A 15,985-nucleotide genomic window follows, 5' to 3' on the forward strand; every position below is an offset into this window, starting at 1 on the left:
ACGACACAATGTTCCAATTGCATAAACTTTTGTTCCTGGCTAATGCAGTTATATAATGAACTTTTGGAGCCACCTTGATAGCCATGCACCTTCCTTATCTAATAAAAGTCTTTCACCTCAACTTTTGGTGCACATCAACACACATTATTCACCAAATATGCAACCAAGCAAGGTGAGCTGTAAGATTCATACATATATTGTTTAAACGGTAAGTAAAAATCATACTTCTACGACTTCCGGCTTTAACTTAGACATTAGACCTGAAGGCACATATGCACAATGTAACCAAGAGCTTGCTCATGAATTAATGCAGAATGAACTGGACACCAGTGGATTGTCTAACATAAAGGTGATATCTGAGATGAAACCTATGTATCAGCTAGAACCACGTCCATGATTAATTAATAGATACTACAAACAGGCAATTTAAACAAAATTCATATACATATCTATAACTGTTCAATGGTACAACAGTATGCAACAGCGCATTTATATACCTTCTGTTCGAACCATGTTTTGATCGTGAACTGAAAGATACGTACTCTGTGCTTGACTGCATGCGGCCGGGCCCTGCCAAGAAAATTGGTCGCACACTGTGTTGTCTTTCAAGGATTTCTGCCAGTTGACTGCGTAAAAATACATATGCTATGAAGACTGCAGGCACTCTATCGGGCTTGCGAATGCTTTACACCTACCGCTTCCCCTTCCGGACTTGTCATTGTGGTTCTCCTGTGCGCCCGCTCCAGGGTCTTCCACTTGTTTTCAGCCTGGAGAGGAGTGACAGTGCCTGTGCGTTCACATGCACTGCATAGCCTTTTTTGTGTGGGGCGCCATCACAAGTTTGGGCCTGCATATATGAACAGGGTACCATGTATAGTTACTGTATCTGTATACATATAAAGTGCTCACGAAAACAGCTTAGAAGCACGAACTGCTGCTGGAACATTGCGCCAATATTACCTTTTTAGGTTGCATTAACGTGGCTACAAGGATCTCCTTTGGCAGTGTCCTCCTTCCTTACACAATCTCTGCTCTTATTGCCTTCCCTTTCTCAATGACGCGTCCCTTTATGTTCGTAGCCACGCTCGCTCCCGTGTGCCACCCGCGCGCATATGCACAGCTTGCTACGAAAAGTTGGCTTCTCTTCCTAGCTAAGAAGCCTAGTAGTTGAGGTTGCTGTACGTGTAAGAGTAGTGAAAAAAAAGACCACTATATCCGTACCATTTGCTTCCCATTATGTGCTCTGAAGCAACCAGTGGGGGTAAAAAAAGAACGCGTTTAAATTCGTGCACAATCACAGTAATTTCGTCAAAAAAAGCAAACAAAAAAACGATTTTTTTTTCCAAAACTTAACATCAAATTTCAATCCAAAGGTGGTGCGCGAGGAATTTACTGGCATCTATTATCATCGATAACCGATGAAGACCGATTTTAAGCATAATACAAAAAACTGCGCGACGTACGTTTATCAGCTGATATCGCATATGCATCGAAACACTTATTCGATGTGATATGCATGCGCTATAAGCTGCCAAACGTACGCCGCCAAGTTTTTTCCGATGAGTACTGCTGCTCAGCATACTCAGCTCGCATGCATGAACGTGCAGTCCATCGCGCCACAGAAATGAGCCGGTGCGGTGCATTATATTAAACTTCTCCACCAGATCGACGTGCGTGTACGCGTATTATGCGCGCATATCGCGTATACGAACGTTTATTGGAAAAGTTTAGCCTCACTAGGTCTCATATGACCAGAAAATTCTCTTACCTTCACGAGCTCTATCAGTAAGGAGGTCTTGGCAGGTGTCCATAGCTCCTCTTCAGGTGGCGGCGCGGCTGGAAGGGCCGGAGCAGACGCCTGCAAGACTGCCGATGTCGCACTCCGCTCGACGTGAAGCCCAGCGTTTTCATGTTCGATGAGGATAGGCTCGCCGACTGCGCACGCACACACACGCGCACACACACACACACACACACACACACGCACGCGCACGCGCACGCGCGCACGCGCGCACACACACACACACACACACACACACACACACACACGCACGCGCACGCGCACGCGCGCACGCGCGCACACACACACACACACACACACACACACACACACACACACACACACACACACGCACGCACGCACGCACGCACGCACACACACACACACACACACACGCACGCACGCACGCACACACACACACACACACACACACACACACACACACACACACACGTCGTGGCGCAAACGGGCAAAGCACCAAATGCGTTGATATCCTACAGTCTTTTTGTTTTTGCTACAAATTGAGACCGCCGGCAGTCTGTAATCTAGAGCAGAAAAAAAGTTCATATACTCACCATCGGTAATATAAGGTCCGTTCGATTCACCTGCACTGTGTGAACTGGTTCTCGCGGTGCTGCACTTCGCCATTCGTTTAAGCGGTGCAAAATGGCGCCGTCTGCACGACGCCATTCGTTTCAAAAAAGTGCAGACGTTGTGCAGGTCTAGTTCAGCAAAACTGTGCACCTCCTCAGTGGTCGGTGCCGAAACGGTGCAGCTGCAGCCGCCATGGAAGCAGACGACGGCTTACGCGACGATGGCTTGCGCTTTGCGATAAACGGCGGAGATACTCAAATCATTCCACTCGTCGATGAGAACGGTGCCCCGCACGGGTCCGACTCTTATGGAACGTGACTGGCCACCCGGGAAGGCGGCGACGGAGGTGGGAACGGTGGCCCTCGCTGGCACGTACCTTGCATCTCTCGACCACCGTGTTCTTGACGGACCTGTACCGGCGTCTTTCCTTTGGACTAATAGTGTTATACAGTAGTCGAAGGCGGTTATGTTAACTAAAAGGTAAAGACGTGCACGCAGCATGATGCACGTTGTGGCAGCAATCGCTTAACATGTAAGTCGGCGCGCGCACAGCTCAGTCGATAGTGTTCAGTAAAAGAACAGACGTGAGGTTCGCTTAGCTGCCGCGAGGCTGCATCGAGGCTGATGCATGGCAATGCTTCGCTGCGATGTACCGTTTGAAGATTCTTCATGCGGCTCGGGACATTGGCGGCCGTTGATATATGGGCGCCACGCTACTGGCTGCAATTTGGTGGCGACGCCTAGGCTAGCAGACGACCAGGCCTGCACTCGACCATTCGTTTTGGAAGCAGCCAAGCTGCACCTGAACTGCATGAACTGGCAGCGCTGCACGCTTGCGGCACCTCCGCGGAACTTCACAGAACTGGTGCAGGGTAATCGAACCTCCTTCACCCCGCGACGTCACGGAGATGCGGTGGCGCTGATGTCAGTAGCGACTTTCGCGTGGTAGGCAAAACAGGTGCCTGCCCGTGCCTACCGCAGCTGCCGCAGCTACCGGCGGCTGCATCGTGGATACGCACTGCAGAAGTAGCATGCACTGATCAGCTGTGTCGTTGTTTATCCACGTAGTATCATAAAACGGAAAATTAGATTAGCCTTAATAGGTTTCTCGCATATAAATACCGCATTAGGAAATGGGCCGCGGTAGTAAAAGCGCGAAGTCTGGGTGTGGACAGGCGCTGCAGGTCAACGTACTTCATAGCAGGGAAATTTTTGCGCTCATTCAAATGAACAACAACATGGTACGCTTAAAACTGCGCAAAGAAAAAAAAAGCATGTAGTTGCGCACGTACTTATCACCCAGCGATGGTGTGCACGGGCGCCGGCACGGTCATTCACCATCAACGAGTGCGTTATTTTGTTGATAGCACATCATGTTTTAACGTGTGTAGAAGTTATACGAAAATATAATGGCGTGTTTTAGGGCATTTAATATATTCTTGAAACTATTTCTTAACATGACCGACATGATCATTTGATTCTAGTAGAAAGCAGTCTGGTAAGTTGTAACAATCTTGCGCGGTCACGTTGGCATGCTTCGAACCGCGTACTTTAAGTGTGCTAAAAACCACATCCTTTTCATTGCATCATGCATGTATCATAAGTTGCTTCATGAAGTAGTACATGATCGCGAAGCCTGTTTCGAAAGAAGCAACCGCAGGCGGGCTACCAAAAGAGCACGCAGCGAGATTTACAGGGGATGAGGCAATGAAAAGTTTTTTCTTTATTGATGCATGATATATGTAACCAAATTTGGTGCAAATATGAAATTGCTCTGGTAATTTTAGTAATGCGTTTTATTTTCAGCCATACCTGGTACAGTTCTTCGGTAATTACAATTAACGCCGTCGTCAAGTCACCCCGGGTCTTGAATAATTAAGTATAAAGTGCGGAAAGTTTTTATGCCAGCATGTCCCCAAAGCCCTGTTCTCTATGAGGGCGGTATTACTTCTTTCTTTATTAGATTATCAGTACTTATGCTTGCATAGTTATATGAGAACTTTTGTTATAAAAATAACTAACATACTACTGCTCCTGTAGGAAAAAAATCGGGACATTTATTGCACTTCCCTACGTATCCGGAACCGTTCGCGACAAATAGAATCATTCTATTTCCATTATTTACAAATTTACGAAGGGGGGAGGGATGCCAATCACTGAAAATGTGGTAGATCAAAAAACAAACCTTTAAGTTCACTCCCTTGTTATGGCCTCTACGCTTTCGCTTTGGTCAAAGAAATGCGGCACTGAAATCAACAAAACCTCTGATCCCTCTTCTTAGTGATGCTACCATTGTGGTACTCCGCCGTCGGAAACCCGCAGAATTCGCGACGTGCAAGGACCATCAGAAACCCCCTTACCTCACAATTTTTTACGACCACGGATCAAAAAACCGTAACTTTATGAATTTCTACTGAATATTTTGCTATATTTTTTCGTCACAAAAACCAAAGACCCAGGGCTAGGAAAGAATATAATTTCAGGAATTCATACTTTTCACTAAATCGACCAGTTTAAGAAGGGGAGAAGTCGGCCTGGCTGGTGCCTGATCTGACGGCTAAAAACAGCGGTTACGCGAGACATGAGATCGGGACACGATCGACGCTGTCCCCACTTTTCGCACTGCGCGACACGTGTGTCAACAGATGGTGAGCGCACGTCGGCTCTGCCGAAAAAAACGCCAGTGCTTACCTCACTACTCTCCTGAGGTAAAATCATTCTGGCTGGTGCAGAGTGTCAAAAACTTATCATTTTATTCAATGCCTAGGTACAATACACTGTGGCGAAATACGCCGTACATGGCCAATTCGAGTCTGTGTACTTCGAGGAATACTAAGTTGAAAGCATCAACCATTGTTAGGTTTCTCAGAAACTCAAAACGCGCCTACAAGCCTTGAAAACCGGCGCTGCGCCACCTCAACTCGACGCCACTCCCTGGCCTCTTGCCTACCGCGAGCCTGCAGCGACTGCAGCGCCACCTCGCTTGTTTGCAAACATGGAGGAGGTCTATAAACGACGTTATTCTCGTTGAAAATAAGTTGTCCATCTTCCGTGATGCAGGGCCGCGCCTGCAGTTCGCTGCCGTCTTCCGCACGTATATTTATGGCGCGGTCCATTGAGGCGAGGATCCGTCGCGGTCACGGCTGCCGTTTCAAATATGACGTCGCGTGTTCAAAACCCCCGCCTCTTTTCTGTCGTCTGCTAGCTACACGCGTAAAAATTACAGTGTAAAAAGTGTAGTTTGCAAACTACACTTTTTGTTTAAAAAATGCGTTCGTGTAGGTGGGCGGAGCTACACTATTTCTACACTGGCAAAAAAAAATGACTTTTTGATACACTGGCTACACTAGTGTAGCCAGTGTAGGTAAAAAAAATGGCCCCATATATCCTTTTCATGGCGCGCGCAAAATTTGGCTCTAAACGTGATGGTCCTTGCTTTCATCTTGGCCCAAATCTCAAAAGTTTACTTGCAACAAACATAAATATAAGACTGCTCAAAGAGAGCACGCGGCTACAAAACCACCGTGCCGCACACACGTGTCCACTCCTGGCACCCTCAGTTCGAATAGAATTTGAGCTGAAAAAGCGAGCACGAAACAACGAGAGTTCACCGTGAGTGCGTGGTTTGTTTGAGGAAGGGTCGTGCTCAATAGGTCTTGCCACTAAAAGCACTGATCGTGGTGCTTGCGTGCGGTACAGCGAAACGGTGATATCGATACGAGATGGAAGTACGCGTTATATGTTGTTCCGCAGCTGGCGCTTCTATAGTCCTCACAATGAAAAGTGGAAGGATTGATTTTTTTTTTTCTGCAAAACAAACCTCGAGTAGAACCCCGCTGTTACGTTCGCGGTTGCTGCGTTTTCAGTGCTACATTTTCATGAACCAGTCCAGCTGCCATAAATCGAAACCCATGTATATGCACTCTTAGAAAAAAGTGTGTGAGAAAGGGGTAAAAAGGGCATAACATAGACTTTTACACCCTTTCGAGGACCCTAGGAATAACTTTACGCCCGTTGAAAGCATGCTCCCGATCACTTACCCCCTTTCAGAAAACTTACACCCTACTTACACTCTCTACCAGTGTTGCTAGCCGCGCGTCCGTTCCTGCCCCTAAAACAGCGGGAAGGCTATAGTTTGCTCGTGTGTCACGAGGGAAGCTCGTGGAGCATTTTTTGTGGTGTGCATTGATGCGCGCCGTCTTCATAGAGGGACGGCGAAGAAAGTATATAATGGTCGATTTCTATTGTGTGGCAAATACATCAAGTAAAAAGATTAAGCTGAGCAGCCTATGCTGAAAATGGAAAGCAAATTTTAGAGCTCTTTTTCGTATAAACTATTTTTAGTACGATTTGATGCCTGAATTTGACATGATGGGACGATAAGCTCCAACGCTCACGTTCTATGCGCATTTAATCTGTGTCCATTATCAAGAAAATGTAATATTTCCTCCTCGCGCTCAGCTGCACGTAACAAGAAGATCGGCGGGCCTCGATTCAATGTGATAATTACACTTACACCATAAGCTTACGTTTGTCTGTAGGACATTAGTGGTTTACATATATTGCGTCAGTCGATGTTGCGAGTACTTAAAGAACCTAAATGCAATTTTTACTTGACAAACTTGCCGTTAGCAGGACGAAGGCGGGGATGAGCCTAGCGTTATCTTTTACAAAGGAAGAGTACAAAAACTAGTGATTTGTGAGAAGGCAAGTTGGGTCCTCTGCCACTTTCTCCTCCTCCCTGGGACTGCTATTTTTTTATTTCTCCACTAAATTTGACACATACTTTTGAATACTATGCGGCAAGAGAAAAACAGAGAACAGAAATACGGCTTGTCATAAATAATTATCGTGTAATCAATGACTAAATGCTCAAACTTGGTTACCTCTCATATTTCTCATGGCACACTGGCAAACAAATTTCTGTACAAAGGGCAGTGTAGGAAAGGGGAAGGCGCCTTCGGCCACGTCTCACTTTAGTCCAAATTCACAAACGACCGAGGAGGACAAGAGCGCTTCGCTCGGAGAAGCTCGCGGAAGGTGGCTTGCTCAAGTGCGCTGTCCAGTTCGATATGGTGTCAGTGTCCGCCCCCGCGCTCCGTTCCCTGCTCATTTGTTTCACATCCATTTCGTGCTGATTAATTCTTTCAGCGAAGTTCTTTGATCCCGCCGATGTAGGACGCCGACCGCGCCCCCGCAGAAGGCTCTTACTTCGACATCCACGGTTTACGTTCAGTGACCCGGCGGATGACTAACAGAAGGCCTAAAAAAAATGCAAGCTGCAACTCGCCCGTAGTCGCACGTGATGAAAGAACCGAGCAGGTTCCGAAACATGTTTTTTTTTTCATTTTTTGGTTGGCGTTCTCTCCAATTTAAATACGAACCGAAAGTCTCGACCACAAGCTCTTTTAAAATTACTTCGTCCATCTCCCATTGCCTAAACCACTATGGACGAAGATGCTTGCTTCCTAGGTCGTTTTTTTTTTTTTACTCATGGAGTGTCCTGGAGCTTTGGAATGCTGCATCCTGCCCACCCTCGCCCCCCTACTCTTCCTCCCCTCCTCAAGCCCCCTGGATATTCTGTTGGACGCGAAGCATTGCGTTCTCCAAGGCGGAAGCACTTGCACAAAAGATCAGTCAGTGCCGTTCAGTCAGTCAGGCGCGGCACGGTGTCGACCGACGCTGCCGACACCATGGCGTCCGCCAATATTCCAAGGAAATGCGTCGGCGGGAATAGAAAAAGAAAGCATGAAATGAAGCGACAAAAAGAAAGGATGAAGGACACCTACGATGGCGTCACTTTCCGCCGCCCCGGCCGAAAACTGCGACATTTTAATGACCTCATCTATTAGACATAGCTCTCCCCAAACACAGGGAGACGAAGGATTAAAGCGCCCCTTCAGATGACAATGCCTTGCCGGACGTCCAAACGTGAAGACCGACCTTCCAATTCTCTGTGTACAGTTTTACAGGAATTTTTCTGTGACCCGAATAAAAAACGAACGAATATTGTAGAGCACGCTGTCGCCAGAGAATAGTACAGGAGCGAAAGGAACGCGGACGCGCTGCTTACCAGAGCCTTTTAGTTTCGCAGCCCTGATAACCGCTTGGAAAATAATAACACCGTGCTCTCCAGTCTCCGTGCGATTACCTTGCTGCCCGTGCAAAATGCTGACGCACGAGTACAGTCGGTGGGCTCAAGTTATCCCGCTTTACGAGCTTCCCGACTGACTTGGTAATGCAAGCGCCGGTGAGTGTGAACGCTAGGTACATGTGTAAACACCGCATTAAATAAACTTTGTAACACTCGTGTTCTTTATTATGTATGTTCTTTGATTGAGCAAATTTCAATACGTTCAGATAAGCGCATATATCCATGTTTGTCTCACATCCTGTGGACCATCTCTTCATGCAACTTTTTCAATTGTGTATGTATGTTTACTTAAGGCTTCGTAAACTAGCCTCTACATGTTTAACACACATTGGCTTGATTTGTTCTCCTGCGATAATTACTAGCTGACATTTGCATTGTTCTGATACATGGGACATCCTCTTGACCGATCTGAAATTCATTTCATGAATTTCAGATGTTTTATAAAATTTCAAACCATGAAATTTCCCCAGGAGTGCGCCGATGACGACGACTGCATTCATACTCTTGTTTACATCGCTGCGTACGAACAACTAGTGCTCCTTTTCATGACATAAAACGCAATCTGCACTTTAGTTTCATTAAACAATCTCTCCTCTTTCGTACCGGTTGTACCCGTGCTTGTTTAGGCAGTGCGACAATCTTTGGGAAGCGTCGATGCGATCGCTCGCCTGAGAAACACTTGACAGCCGGGTTGTTGCCATCGCGCAGGACCGGCACTTCTCGCTAATTGTCCCGGCTTCCTTCGACGTGAGCAATGCTTTATTTTCAACTACTTTATCTAGAAGTATGTTTGGTGACCATTCGCGTTAATTGAAACGGCCTAACATGTTATCCACAAGCAAGCGACAGCGACGACTGCTCCTGGCCGTAAAGCACTTCTCGGCAGTCTGGGTCACGCCGGCGCTTCCCGTTCATCACATGCACGCTCTGCGATGTAAGCAATGGTTGATTTCAGGCCACTGTTGTCAAAACTACACTTGTTGACCATTTGCATTTGGTTACCTCATCAGGGTGTTTTCGCTCAGCCGCCGACCTGCTGAGGACATGAAGGCTGACCGTCCGCCGTTCGAATTCGTCGGTGTCGTTGGACTAAAAAACTTTTCCCACTACAATCATATTATAGTACATTAGATAGTTCACTATAATCACATGCTCCTGTTGACCGTGACAGTGTCATTGTCGGACTAGTGTGACCGCAATGACTGCCGCCGACATCTTTGTTGTACACTTAAAACAAGCTGAGGCTTTCGAATGCGTTTGGAAAGTGTGCAGCACCGTGGGGGTCCATCGAGTCGGAATGCCATTCCAATTCTCGAATTCCATTCGACTCAGATGTGATTCTAACGCATCCGTGTAACACAGGTATAATTCAGTACAGTAACCAACTACATTTCAGATAGAGCTATTTTAATTGTAATCGTTTTTCTTATTTTCTGTAAGGTGTACAAGACTAAAGTATAACCGAGCTGTGCCAGCTTATACGAGCGCCCTCTACAATCTTCGGCAGGACCGGTTCTGACCTTTGACCGAGTCGGACGTGTTTTTTGACGCTCCTTCGACTTCGGCCGGGCCTAGCTACGCCGTGCAGCAACCGGGTTGGGCCCGCATCGCCTGCACGTACGACCCGCAGGCAACGGACCTGGACCTAGGATAGCCACCTCCCGTGGCCCCCCGGCCATGGAGCCCCACCAGGAGGCCCGCGGCCGCGGAATGCGCAAGCCTAGGACTGTGCCGGACGGACCTCGTTCGCAGAGCGCACGCCGCGACCGGTCTATCGATTCATCTCCGCTGCTAGAGAGATGGATAGAGTGCGTGCAACGCGCAACACAGCGCGCTGCCCTTACTCCGGAAACGGCGAAGGCAACGCTACGCACCTTGGCCCTTCCGCCACGTGCTGCTGCGATGGCGGCGCGCGCGGACCAACACGTGGGAGCCGCCATTGCCAGCCCGGTCCTGCAGCCACCACTCGGCGGCGGCTACATTCCAGCAGCGGTGGAAGCAGCTGTAAAAGATCCAGAGGGGGACGACGCCATGGATCAAAGCATCCATCGCAAGCGGCGCCGTTCCACCCACTCTGAAGAGGGGGAGGGGAACAAAGGCAGCGGGGGTGAGGAATCTGCTGCTAAGCGCGAAGCGCTGCAGCTAACTGCACCTGTCTCACCTCCCCCTCCGCGTCCTGAGAAAGCGACCACAGGACAAAGAGCCAGGGAGGTGACAGCCGACAATGGCGTGTCTGCCAGTGCTGGCTGCTTTCCCCCTGCTCTCGCCGGAACGCAAGCCCCCACCCTAAGGGACCAGCTGCCGGTGACGACATCGGCTGACGCGGCGCAGAAGCCAGCAAACCCAGCACGTGACCCAGAGGCCGCAGCTGCGGCTCTCAGACGGAGCGCGGCGCACGCTGCCAGCGTGCCTGACAGCAACGAACGCCACGCCCCCCTGGCATCATCATGCTCACTGGAGACCGCCAGCCTGATCCCCTGGCGCCAGGCTTCAACCCGAGCACAGCGAAGGCGTAAGGCTGCCCTGCAGAGAGCTGCTGCTGCTGTGGCGGTCCATGAGGAGCTCCACTGGACAGTCCTGTTCCGGCCAGCGGAACGCGGCGTGGCCATAAGCAGGGAACAGGGCTGGGAGATTGCTGAGGAGCTGGGCCCGCGCCCAGGCGTGCTGGCGGTTCGCGTTAACACGCGGCGGAACGTCGTGGCGGTGGACACCGGCTGCGCAGCCACCTTCGGCTCGCTTCTGGCCACGACTGTCATCCGTGGCCTGGCTGTGTGCGCCAGGGAGCCAGCTTCTCGCAACCAGTCCAGTGGGCTCGTGTTCGGCGTGGACGCGCGCCGCTCAGCGGACCAGCTGCTTGCCGCAGTGGAGTCGGCGGTGGCAGTGACGTCGGCGTCGCTGTCGGGAATCACGCTGCATCTCCGATTTGCGGCGCCGATCCCGCCGCCGCATGTGTTCATTTACAGGCGGCGCCTCGCTGTCCGGCCCTGCCGCCCGCGCCCACTGCAGTGTTCCCGCTGTTCCAGCCTGGGCCATGCCACCGAGGCCTGCAGAGCTGCTGCCCGCTGTGCCCGCTGCGGTGCGCCACACGACACTGGAGCGTGCACCAGCGGAAAATCGCGCTGCTCAAATTGCGGCGGTCGACACCCTGCCACGGACCCTTCATGCCCCCACTGGCAACGAGAGAGGCATGTCGCCACGATTCTGGCTTCGTCAGAGGTGCCTCTCTCACGACGGGCCGTGCGCGCGGTTGTACGCGAAGAAACGGCTCCGCAGGCTGCACAGCAGCAACCAAGCAAGCGCAGCTATGCGCAGGTTGCGGGCCACAGCAAGCAGCAGCAGCAGCCTTCTCAGCAGCTCCGGCCTCAGAAGCAGCGGGGGCAGCATCCCAAGCAGCCGGCCGGTTCCCGCACCGCACCAGTGAGGCCCGCACCGACTACCTCCGGTGGCTCCCCTCTGGACGCACGCGACGCCTTAATCGAGCGCCTGCAGGCCGCGCTGCGAGCACTAAGCGTGCTCCTGCCAGAGGGCTCCGAGGGTCGCCGCATCTGTGAGGGAGCGACAGGCCCTCCTGCACTAAACAGCCAACAACATGGCTAGTCGCCGGGCAGTACCCCGCATTCCCACAGTCCTGCAATGGAACGTCCGCTCCCTTGCAGCGCGATACGCTGAGCTCCGCTCACGCATAACATCCGAACAACCAGAGGTGATCGCGCTGCAGGAAACTTACGTCCGGCTGCGGGATGGGGAGCCCCAAAGGCGGCTGCCCGGCTACATCGGTTACCATTCACCAACGAAGTGTGAGGAGGAGTCATGTTTATCGATCCCCTGCGGCGACCCAGCCCATCGACCCGGGAAATCGCGGGCCTCCATTTATGTGCGACGCGACGTCCAGCAAGCGCTCGTCGGCACGGCGGCGGCGACGAGTGACGTTCAGGAGTGCGTGGCAGTGACAGTGCGCGTCGGGGGTGTTGACACATCAGTGGCCAGTGTTTATGTGCGCCCAGCTGTGGCGTGGAACGCGCTGTGTTTTCGTGCAGTGTCGTCGTGTTGTGCCCCGCGCCAGCTCATAGTTGGTGACTTCAACGCCCATCACTGTGCGTGGGGCAGTGCGCGCAACGACCGGCGCGGCGACGACCTGCATGAAGGCGCGCTCACACTAGCGGTAAACTTCCCGCAGGTGCGCAGCGTCAACGGCGCCGCTGCGTCGCAGCTCCTCGGAATCAAGCTCACACTGGGCCCGTTTTCTCGCTGCGGTTGTTTTGGAATGTAGAGAGAGGAGGCGTTGAGAGAGGGAAAAGCAATTGCCGAGCGCCCGGCAGGACCAAAGCCACCTGCAGGACGCGCGCAGCCTCCGCCTCCGCCGACGGGGTCACTGAACTGGGACCGACGTCACGGTTCACGGTCGGCCCCCATTGGCTGTTCTCGTCAGCGGCACGGGAAAAATAGCTCCCGGACCCATCGCTCTGCGGGACGGCACAGCAGCCTGTCTGCGGGAGAAAAACCGGTTTGCGCGGCAAGCGGCGCGCGGTAAACGTTCTGCGTTGCGCGTTTTCCCGCCAGTGTGAGCGCGCCTTGACACAGCAACGCAGCTGGGACTCACTCCTCTCAACACTGGCCAGCCCACCTTCCGACGGCGTGGATCGTCAGGCTCCTGCATCGACGTTGCGTTCGCGTCCAGCGGCATCGAGGCGACCTGGCGTCGTGCACCATCACTCTGGGGCTCGGATCACTTCTCCATCACCATAGAGCCCACTGCTAAAGAGGCGCGCCCCATGCGTACGTACGCAATCGTGAATTGGGGCCGCGGCGTCCACCGTGAAGAGGTGGACGCCGCCGCTGCGTCCGGCGCCGATTACTTCACCAGTCTTGTCCGGAGCGCCCTCGCAGCCACGCGTCGCGCAGAGGTGCGGGCAGGTCAGCCAACACCCGACAATAAGCTGCTCGATCTGCGCGACAAAAGGGACAAGGCGGAGCGCAGGGCGCGACGGACAGACAAGCCAGAAGACTGGACGGTATACAATCGGCTGGACGCAGCGGCAAGGCGTCACTCCAACAAGCTTTGTCGACGGCAGTGGGCTTCTCTCTGCAACACGATGGAGAAGGATCGCAGCTCGCGGCGGCTCTTCACCACCCTGCGGCGCATCACTACACCTCAGGCGAACCCTCAGCAGGGTTGCCAGATGGCTCCGGCCTCTGGTAGCCAAATTGGCCTGCGTAGTAGCCCAAACGTAGCCAAAAGCGAAAATTTTGCGTAGCCCAAAAGTAGCCAAAAATATTTGTTTTGGGACGACATTTCTTAAGCATATTAAATTAATTTTCGGCAAGCATATTTACATATTAGATTTCTTTTCCGTCTGAGGTGGTGCCCACGGTGTGTTCTTTCCGTTATTACGTTTCGCATCCCTCATGCGAGCCGATACGAGCTAACCAGTGCGACTAACCAGGTGCGCTAGCCAGGCCCTGAAGATGGGGCCGCAGTTACACTTTTCATGCGCGGCAGTAGGCCATATCACCTGAGGTGGGTTACGACAGCCAGCTCTAGTTTATAAATATTTCACCTTTTAAATGTTCGCGCGCACATTACACACATCGACAGTGAAAATACCTTGCTGTATACTTACGCAGCCTCACCATTCAATTTTATGCATTAAGAGAAAGGTTCTCGCTGAGAGCGTCACCTCAAAGCACCTAGCATGCGCCTTCTTGAAGCTACATTCTACGATATGCATGAGCTCAGAATAAATTAAGGATATGTGCCATTAGATAATAATCTATGTCGATTTCATCTTCAATCTAACAGTACGTTCACAATAATGAGAAAAACATTTTACCCTTGAATTCCGGCTCCTTTTTCCATTTCTTTTTGTAGTTCCGGATGTACATAGCCAACTTGCCCATTCTGATTAACATGTCATGCCACTAACTTCCGCCGTCCTCGTTGTTACAGTGGGTTCCGCGCCGCGCCAGAGGATGACGCCATGGCACCGCATGAGTGCACGCGGATTACGCAACGGACACTGCGCTCTCGCGTAGCTCGCAATGAATCTTGAGGGCTGCACGTGTGCCGTTTGAGGCTGCAGAAAAAGCGTAGGCTCTTGCGAGTGGCGCGCTTGCTGTGTCCACCACGAGATTAGGAAGAAACAGAACAATACCTTATTAATATGCGTAAGCATTACTTGCCTCATGCGTATCCTGAGCAGAATGTGTCCGCAGAACCAGAATAAACAATACAAGAAAAGAACATGCCTGGCGGTGGGTTTCCAACCAGCCACCTACCGCAGCCGAAGCGGACGCCCAAACCACTAGGCCGCGTCTACGGTTAACGGTTAATATGTGAGGATCACGAAACCGCGCAACAGAAGCGAAACAGTAGCATTTAATGCTTACGCATTCGCACCACGTAGGGAGACTTAAGTTCTCTTCGTGTTTTACCTCTATTCTGGTACCATGGTCACCCGTAGTGAACCGTCAATGGGAGAACGCTCACGTGTGCAGACGGCAACAGTCTATGTTCGGTGGCGCGCGGGCGCGGGTGGCGTTAGTTCGCGAATTAATTGTGGAATCTATAGGCCGTGAAGTGTTTCCTGGGGGCAACTTTCACGTAGTGTCTACTCTTTATAAAAGAAATCGAAAGGCCATGACCCTTGGCCGCCTAACACGCACTAGTTTTCTCGAACACAGCGTTTACACCAACATGCCTTTTATTTCTGTTCCTGCGTTATTGTAACAGAGCACATTATAACTACTTTAACTTTTTTTTTCACGTATAAAAAAGATGTAGCCCAAAAGTAGCCACATAGCCAAAACGAAATTTCTGACGCCAACTCGGACGAAAAGTAGCCCAATTTGGCTATTAATAGCCCAATCTGGCAACCCTGACCCTCAGCCCCTGGCCGCTCTCGCCATCTCGAGCGGCCAAACAAACCAACAGCTGGCTGAGCAGTTCGCTGACCGATTTGCGCCACAGCGTCCCGCGAGAGCAGTGCAGTGACGACATCGGGCCCCAGTTTTGACGCCAGGTTCTCTTCCCCCGCCCCGGATGACGGCCCGTGCAACACAGTTCAGTTCAGTTCAGTGCATTTATTTCAGTCATGTACAATGGCTGAGGAGAAAGGAAAAAAAGCCGCGCACGCGGCTTGACAAAGCTCCCATCTCCCGTAGCGGCTTGGCACGGCGATGACAGGCAGCAGTAAAACAATAACAAGAGAATGCATGAAATAACAAATATGTACAATATCTTCATAACAGATCACCAGAATAGTCTCGGTACTGTTACACACACGCAAATGATAGTTTAATCACAGCACATAGATACTTAGTTTATTTTACAGTTGGATATGATTCATTGTTTTGTAAGAACATATTTCTGACAGCGTTATATGAAACGGAAAGAATGGATTGATTAGTGAAAGCATTTCTATTAAGGAAAGATGGCAACACATACCTGAGAGTTTGAA

Source organism: Amblyomma mixtum, chromosome 10 (assembly GCF_055824585.1).
Source record: "Amblyomma mixtum isolate Tamu chromosome 10, ASM5582458v1, whole genome shotgun sequence".
NCBI lineage: Eukaryota > Metazoa > Arthropoda > Arachnida > Ixodida > Ixodidae > Amblyomma > Amblyomma mixtum.